Genomic DNA, 9,223 nt, shown 5'->3' with positions numbered 1-9,223 from the left:
CCACTGTGCCACCAGGGCTTTATTGGTGTCAGTTTGGAAAAGATTTAAATAAATTGATTAATTAAAACACCGAGGGACTGGCATGGTTTAGGAAGCAGTGAGCTTTCCTGGGGAAACGTGGCCATAACCATGGCTGCACAACACGATTACTGTAATTGATGTCACTAAATTGTACACCTGAAAACTCTGAACTGGCAAATGTTGTGGTACATACGCTTTTACAACAACAAAAACAACATTGGGGGCTGGGGAGACAGAGGGAGATGGAAAGGAGGTACCTGTTGACAGCCTGGGGTCAGGACCAGAGGGCTGAGCAGGAGAGCAAGGGCCATGGGAGGTTTGAGGCGTCTGCTGCCTTCTGCATTTGGGGTCAGCACGGCCTGGCCCATGGCCCCAGTGTTGGGAAGGGGACTGAGTTGTACTCCTGGGACATGTGCAAATTCCCCCTCAACCATGCCATGTCATTGTCCCAAAGTTTATGCACAGCTTGCCCTGGTTGGGGCACTGGGCCATTCAGCTTTCCTGGGGGCGCAGGAGGCTGAGAGGCAAGAATCTGTCCTATGAGGGGTTCAGAAAGCACAGGTGAGGCTTGTGAAACAGGTACCCAGAGACCTCCTCTCCTTTCAATGTGCTCTGCTTAGCGGTGGGGTTAGAACAATCAGGAGATCTCTCCAGTTTCCCCTCCCAGGCAACACGCAGAACCAACCCTGAGCCTGGTGGGTGGGAACCAGAGCGTCTCATGGGGCTGCAGTGACCTGCACTGGGGGCTCCTGTCGGGGGTTCTGAGCAGTGGTTTCCCAAAGACATGGCTCCCAAGGGCTGCTGAGATGGGCATCACCCATGGACAGAGGTGGTTGGGTCCTACGGACAGAAGCCCACTTAGGGTACCAGAGCTGCAAATCCCTGAATTCAAGCAACTGGAGGGAGTCTGCCTCTCCCTGCCCTCGCCCGCTTGGAACCCCCAGTTCCTAAGGGTTATCCACCATTCTGGACCAAGGGAGGCTGAACAGGCTAGAGAAAGAGCTGGAGTCCTTGAACAGAAAGAGCGCTGACTTCATATCCTGGCTCTAGCCCTAGGCTCGAGGACACCTGGGCACATGGCGGCACCTCTCTGTGCCTCAGTCTCTCTGTCTGCAAAATGGACATGACCTCTGGGCTGACCAAGGCTGGGAGAGCAGAAGGCAGAGAGGCAGGTCCTCCGTAGCTGCTCTGTACACATGGTTCCTTCATCCTTCCTCCGGCCTGGCCCGCTGCGGCTGGCCGACACCTGGTGTCCTTGGACAGCAACCCCGGCTGCCCTCCTCGCCCTCCTTCCCCACTGCTCGCAGCCAGCAGATTTCGCGGGCACCTTCTTTAACACCTTCCCTCCTCCCCTGCTCTCCCCGGGGTGACCCAGCTAACCCAAGGAACTCAAGAAAATACCTGTTTCTCTCTTCTTATTATTTCTTTGTTCCATTAAAAAAAAAAAATCTGCCCACAGACACACTGGCATCAGGGAAGAGGAAAGCTGTCCATTCTCAAACAACAGGCAAGATGAAAAGCCCAGGATGACAGCTGCTGATGCCCTGGAAGGTGCCTGCGCAGGCAGCCCCCGAGGAGTCTCCTCTGAGATCCCTCCTTTGGGCTCCCCTGAGGAAGCCTCCTTTCTCTCTCAACAACAATGTGCGGTGCAGCTTAAAGCAGGTTTTCATTCAATCTTGGGATGTTTCTGTTGTGTTTAATTGCCAGCCTTGCTACAGGGCTGTTTTGTACCAATTTTTGTGGTGAATACAGCACTTTAGTTCCATTGCAACTTAACGGGCTGCCAAGGCCAGCTGGAAAAGCCGGGCGCCACCTCTCACGTGGACACTTGGAGGAGGTGAGCCCTTTTTACACTTCAAGGTCTGGGCCCCCGGCAGGAGGAGAAACCCCAAAACCCATTGCCGTTGAGACAATTCCAACTCATAGCGACTGGATAGAACAGAGTAGAACTGTTCCCGTAGAATTTCCAAGGAGTACCTGGTGGATTCGAACTGCTGACCTTTTGGTTAGCAGCCGTAGCACTTAACCACTATGACGCCAGGGCAGGAGGAGAGAACCCCCAAACTGACCACTTGAATATTTCCTGTTATTATCAGTATCGTCAGGTCCTGGATTGAATTGTGCCCTCCCAAAATACCTGCCTACTTGGCTAGGTCACTCCTCCCTTGTATGATTGTGTGACTGGCTACCATTTTATCTTCTGATATGATTTCCCTATATGTTGTAAATCCCATCACTATGATGTAGTAAAATGGATTAGTGGCAATTATACTGGTGAGGTCTACAAGATTAGGTAGTGTCTTAAGCAAATCTCTTTTGAGATGTAAAAGAGAAACGAGCAGAGAGACATGGGGACCTCATACCACCAAGAAAGCAGCGCTGGGAGAAAAGCACTGAGATGCTCCCAAACCAAGGGAAGACTGATGACAAGGACCTTCCTCCAGAGCCAGAAAGCCTTCCCCTGGAGCTGGCACCTGAATTTGGACTTTTAGCCTACTGGACTGTGAGAGAATCAACTTCTCTTTGTTACAGCTGTCCACTTGTGGAATCTCTGTTACAGCAGCACTAGATGATCAGGACACATCATGACTGTCCTCTCCTCATCTCAGCTCCAGGGCTCTGTGGCGTGGAGGTGGGGATACCCTGAGAGAGAGAAATAGATACCCAGGTCGGTCGGCTTCTAGATCTTTCTGTGTAAATGAATCCTCATAGCCAATATTAGCAGAGGCTTATGATACGCTGTCTTTACTTTTTGCAAGCAATGGAGATGACTTGAAGTACTTACTGATGAAAGTCAAAGACTGTAGCCTTTAGTATGGATTATGCTTGTACAGGATGGAAATGAAAATGCTCACAATTGGACCACTAAACAACATCACAATAACGGAGAAGAAACTGAAGTTGTCAACAATTTCATTCTACTTGGATCAGCAGTCAACGTTCATGGAAACAGCAGACAAGAAATCAAAGGATGTATTGCAAATTGGCTGCAAAAGACCTCTTTAACGTTCTGAAAAGCCAAGATGTCACTTTGAGGCTTAAGGTGTGCCTGACCCAAGCCATGGTCCTTTCAATTATCTCATATGCATGTGAAAGCTAGACAATGAAAAAGGAAGATAGAAGAAGAATTGACTCTTTTAACTGTGGTGTTGACAAAGAATATTGAATATACCATGGACTGCCAGAAGAATGAAAACCTTGGTGGCGTAGTGGTTAAGAGCTTGGCTGCGAAACAAAAGTTTGGCAGTTCGAATCCACCAGGCAGTCCTTAGAAACCCTATGGGGCAGTTCTACTCTGTCCCACCGGGTTGCTGAGTCAGAATCAACTCGACAGCAATGGGTTTTTTTTTTTTTTGGCCAGAAGAATGAACAAATCTTTCTTAGAAGAAATACAACCAGAGTGATACTACTTAGAGGCAAAGGTGGCAAGACTTTTGGATGGCAAGACTTTGGCTTGCTTACTTTGGACACATCTTCAGGAAAGACTAATCGCTAAGCTAGAAAAGGACATCAGGTTTGGTAAAGCAGAGGATCACTGAAAGTGAGGGGAACTCGAATGAGATGGATTGACACAGTGGCCACAACAGCGGGCTCAAACCCACCGATAAGCACGGAGGTGGCACAGGACGGCTGCCCGGCAGGTTGCCGTGAGTCAGGCCCAACTCAAAGGCACCGAATAACAACGACACTGATGTGCCAGGCGCAGCACTGAGAACGTTCTTTGCAATGACTCCGTGGAGCACAAGTTGTCATCCTTTCACAGAGCAGGAAACTGAGGCCCAGAGGGGCTGAGGAACTTGCCCTGCCATTTTTAATTAGAAGAGCCCAGATTCTGTTAGAACCCAGGCAGTTTGGCACCAGAGCCTCACGTCAATATGTGTGTGTATATATATGTATGTATGTATAAAACTGTAGAGCTGTTTCTTTTAAGAAGAGGCTACCAGGGTGAGGGTCCACGTGGCATCCTTGTGTGACTTTGGGCAGTCTGGGAAGATGTTGGAATGTATGTGCCATCATGACCAGGATGGAGGATGAAAAGAGTCACCACCTGCCATTGCCTGTGACCTCCAGGCAACTCTGCTGCCTCCCACCCCCACTCACACTCCCAAAAGCAATCATCAACAAGCAAACTGACCCAACCTCCTGAGAGTGTGCCTGTGGGAAAGGAAGTCCCGTGACAGGGAGGTGCAGCTGGGCAACCATCACAGGCTGGAGTCAGGTAGTGAGGAGGGCTGATGTTGAGGACTGCACAGCAAACTAGTCCCCAAGCTGCCTTCCTGGCAATCTTTCAACCTCGGGCAAATTTATGTAACCCAGGTAGAGGTGGGCAATATCATGATGCATTTCAACATTGTGCCATGAAGGAAAAAAGCAAAGTCAGAACCAAGTTCACCTCCAAAAATCACCTTGAACTGCAATGGCAGTCTCTCCTAAACTTTGTCTAAGAAGATTCAAAAGGCAGGTATGTCCATAATACAAAGAAATACCTCTTAAACCTCTTTCACTCTTTCAAAGCCCCCAGCCCTCTCTGTGCTCCCTTCCCACACCCCATCACCACCTCCCACACCCCAAACATGGGTCCTCTGGCAGCTGGTCTGCTCTCTGGAGCATGAACACCCCTTAGGGTGGGACGGATACTGACGCTAGGCCATATTTTCCATTCACATGTAGTTATCAGAGAGGTTAAGTAGTGGCTGAAGGTCACACAGCTAAAAAGGGGTCCAGTCAGGATTCAGATCCGGGCAAGCTTGAGTTTAGGAGTCCCCGGGTGGTGCAAACAGTTAAGCACCCGAATGCTAACTGATGGGTGGGAGGTTCCAATCTACCCAGAGGTGCCTTAGAAGAAACTCCTGTGTACAAATGGCTGGTGGCGTCAGACCTTGCCTAACTTCAGGAGAGGGAGAGAGAATCAAGATCAACATCAACCCAAGGCTGATTCCTATGAGGTGGAGGTCAGACATACCTCAGCCCTTCAAACCTCTTACCATATCCGACACCAGCCGGCCCCCCCATGGCACTCTCTACTTTTCTGCTGGGTTCGATAATTTGCTGCAATGGCCACACAGAACTCACAGGTATACTCACAGTGATGGGGTTTATAAGGGAAGTAACAGGTTACAATTCAGGATCAGGATCAACTTGGAAATAACAGGAACAACTCAGGATACAGTTCTTCAATCAGGACAGCTTTTTTTTGGCTGCTGCCGCCAGGCCCTTGTTCTTGGCCTGGACCCTCTGCTCTCTACTCTCAGCACTTGGTCCTGCTTGGGCAAGTGTTTTAAAGCTCCTTAGCTCCACTGACAAGTACCTGGAGGCAAGCCACTCAGCCAGGAAGCCTTGGCTGAAAGGTGCTCAGCTCTCTTGCTCTGTGGGTCAGCAAGCCTAGCCTGCTGGTACCACGCTGCTGCTGTCTTGTGCTGTCTCCAGCGTTACACCTCTCTCTGCTGGGACTAGGAGATTCTCAGCGCAAAGGATGTGCGCTGCTCTTGGCTCTTCTTGGTGGTTGTGAGGTCCCCTTTCCCACCTCTGGAATGGCTCCCTTTAAGCCTAGAGGAATGGCAGAACTGACCAAACCTCTATAAGGGTTCCATGCACCTTATTTGCATGGCCACACCCCTGCCAGGTTTCCATGCACCTTATTTGCATTATTAGCAGGTTGTCCAACTCCATTGATGGGCCACAAGCACCTTATTTGCATAGTTCTCCTAATCATTTTGTGGAGTCACAAGACCATGGCTAGAAGGGCTAGAATTACTATTAAAGTAATTCACTGCACCACAGCCTGGCAATCTGCTTCTGAAAAACCAGCCATTGAAAACACTATGGAGGGCAGTGGCGGTTGTCATGAGTTGGAATTGACTCAACAGCAATGGGATTTTTGTTTTTGTTTTTTAAAGCTTGAGTCTAGAGCAGGACTGCTAACTATGGCATCAGAAAGCCTTCCATGACCAGGAGATGATGTCCCAATGTCATGGATTGAATTGTGTCTCCCAAAATTTGTGTCAACTTGGTTAGGCCATGACTCCTATTGTGTGGTTGTCCTCCGTTTTGTGATTGTAATTTTACGTTAAAGAGGATTAGGTTGGGATCAACACCCTTACTAAAGTTACATCCCTGATCCAAGGTAAAGAGATTTTCCCCGGGGTGTGGCCTGCACCACCTTTTATCTTAAAAAAGATGAAAGGAAAGGGAAGCGAGCAGAGAGTGGGGACCTCATACCACCAAGAAAGCAGTGCCGGGAGCAGAGCGCATCTTTTGGACCCGGGGTCCCTGCCTGGAGAAGCTCCTAGTCCAGGAAAAGATTGATGAGAAGGACCTTCTCCAGAGCCAACAGAGAGAAAGCCTTCCCCTGGAGCTGGTGCCCTGAATTTGGACTTGTAGCCTACTAGACTGTGAGAGAATAAATTTCTCTTTGTTAAAGCCATCCACTTGTGGTATTTCTGTTGTGGCAGCACAGGATGACTAAGACACCCAATGATTGCGACGCGGTAGCTAGATCTGAGCTGTAGGGTGTGGTTACCATGGTTGCAGTATACCATCTCCCCCACTTCGATATGGCCTGGGAAACGTGTTTACACACAGTCACCAAAGCAGATCCTCGTGCTTTCCGGTTTCATAATCTGCTTTTCCCGATCAATGCTATATTAAAAAAAAAAAATTGCCCAGGCACTTAATTTTAGGAAACTTTTTTTTTTTCTCTGTCATCTGGGTTTAATTTAGTTTAACAGCTCTCTAATGTCAGGCACTGAGCTGTTTCCACTCATCGGCTCTTTTAAATAACTCTGGGAGAAGCTCATTCCACACACGTCCTTTTGCACATCTTTGATCGTGTCCTAAGAATAAATTCCTGGAAGTGAAATTACCGGGAATACCCATTTTAATACTTTCGATACATATTTCTAGAGGGTCCTCCAGGAAGACCGATGCTGTTTTGGTTTTTGATGAACAAGAGGCAGTTGACATCCCCTGGGTGCTCAGGGCTTTTCTTCCAGAAGGAATAACATGTTCTGTCGAGGGCTCCTTCCGCATTCTTGGGCTGCCTTCCCTCCCCTCCCCAGCTCCCAGGCGGCCTGCTCCCTGCTAAGCGGGGCATCTGACAGGAAGGAATGCCCTTTTTTGAAGATTAACTCGATTCCGAGCCACTTCTTGGCTGACCGGAAGCCCTGTCTCCAAAGCTGCCTCTGCCCTGGGAGATCACTGATGGGAGCTGCTCTGGGCACTAGCACACGCTGGCCAGTTGCATCTCCCAGTTACTGAACTCCTTCTCTTTCTTGCTTTTTTGGGTTCTTTGACTTCCTAATGGCTTTCTTCTATCAATTTCCATAGCAAAGTTCTGGAGAGGGGGCCATGTCTGCAGCTTGGATACAAATAAGGCCAGTCAATCTTCTCGTTGTCCGTTGTCAACTCCGACTCACGGTGACCCCGTGTGTGCAGAGTAGAGCTGTACTCCATAGGGTTTTCAAGACTGTGACCTTTTGGAAGCAAATTGCCAGGCCTGTCTTCCAAGGTGGCTCTGGGTGGCTTCAAACTGTGAACTTTTCGGCTAGTAATGGAGCACTTAACTGTTTGTGCCAACTGGGGATCCCAATCTCCATTTTCAACTTAAAACAGCCTCTCTAGCCAGCCTGGCAGGAATTCCAGGCTCTCCCTTCCTCGACTGTCCAAGAAGCCCAGAGTTTTCTCAGCTTAAAGAAGGAGGCCCCACTTTCAAGCAGCCCCCGCAGGGTTGCCCATGCAGGGGTCCAAGGTGGAGCAGCTCTTGAGATCACCTGCCCCCCTCAACACCCTTGTGGACAGGAGCTACGAAGTCAGCTTGTAAAGTGGGGTGAAAACCAGCAGGTGGCAGCTTGTGCCAGGTTTGCCCTTTGCCTCTGCCCCTCCTCCGTCCCAGGTACACCAAAACCAACCAAATCCGTTGCCATCGAGCCGGTTCTGACTCCTGACAACCCCACGTGTTACAGAGTAGAACTGTACTCTATAAGGGTGTTCTTGGCTGTAATCTTTACAGAAGCAGATTGCCAGGCCTTGCTTCCCAGGTGCCACTGGGTGGGTTCGAACTGCCAACCTTTCGGTTAGTGCCCAAGTACAAGCCGTTTGCACCACCCAGGGACTCCACCTCCAAGGAGCCCCTGGGAAAGACTCGGGAGAGAAGAAGAGGACACAGGTAGGCAGGGGAGGGAGTGGGGCCTGAATGGTACCCTTTGGTGGGCACCTGCCCTCCCTGGCCCACACTGGCTCCTGGAGCTAGGTGGGCCTGAGGAGGCCCGCTGCTCCTCCCACGCAGCTAGGGGTGCCTGGTGTCATCCACGTGACGTTGGCAGGCGTCCATTCTGTCCGGCGACAGTGCTGGGTCAGATCCTTTGAGTGCTCTTGCCCACTTGTCTTCAGCGGAAGGGCTACTCAGAATAGTGCTTCCGGGAACAATTTGCAAGTAATCTTAGAAATTCACTTTCCTTTAAAAGTCAACTACCTACTCAACTGCCCCAGCACAGGAGAGGGGCCCCCACAGGCCAGCCACGAGGGACATAAGTGGCTGAGAGCGGTGGCTTCCCAGGAGTTGTGGGAGAGGACCGCTGCTATGGGTTGACTGTGTCCCCAAGATATGTCGAGGAGTCCTGGTCCCTATACCTGTGGGTGTGATCCTGCTTTGGAACAGGGTTTTCTCTGTTACATTAAGACGCTGAGTCAGTGCAGACTGTGGCCTCACTTGCAGGCTGCATAAAACTGCTGGCACACTCAGTGACAAGGACGTAGGGAACACAGAAAGCTTTCTTGGTCCTCCTAACCTTCATGGCAGAGCTAACTGTCTTACTTAAAGGAATTTCCAGATCAGGTACACGTGTGTTCTTGTTGTTAGGTGTCTTCAAGTTGATTCTGACTCATAGCGACCCTATGTACAATAGAACGAAACACTGCCCGATCCTGTGGCATCCTCACAATTGTTGTTGTGCTTGAGTTCATTGTTGCAGCCACTGTTTCAATCCATCTCATTAAGGTCTTCCTCTTTTTCGCTGACAGTCTACTTTATCAAGAGGGTCTATTTTACTGAAGAAAATCAAAGCAAGTCCACGAGAGCCAAAGTACAACCTTCAGTATATACCACCCGAATTTAGAGACCATCTCAAGAATAGATTTGACACTTTGAACACTAATGACCGAAGACCAGATGAGTTGTGGAATGACGTCAAGGACATCATACATG

Source organism: Elephas maximus, chromosome 6 (assembly GCF_024166365.1).
Source record: "Elephas maximus indicus isolate mEleMax1 chromosome 6, mEleMax1 primary haplotype, whole genome shotgun sequence".
NCBI lineage: Eukaryota > Metazoa > Chordata > Mammalia > Proboscidea > Elephantidae > Elephas > Elephas maximus.
The sequence above is the reverse complement of the archived record's forward strand: the minus strand, read 5'-3'. Positions refer to the sequence as shown.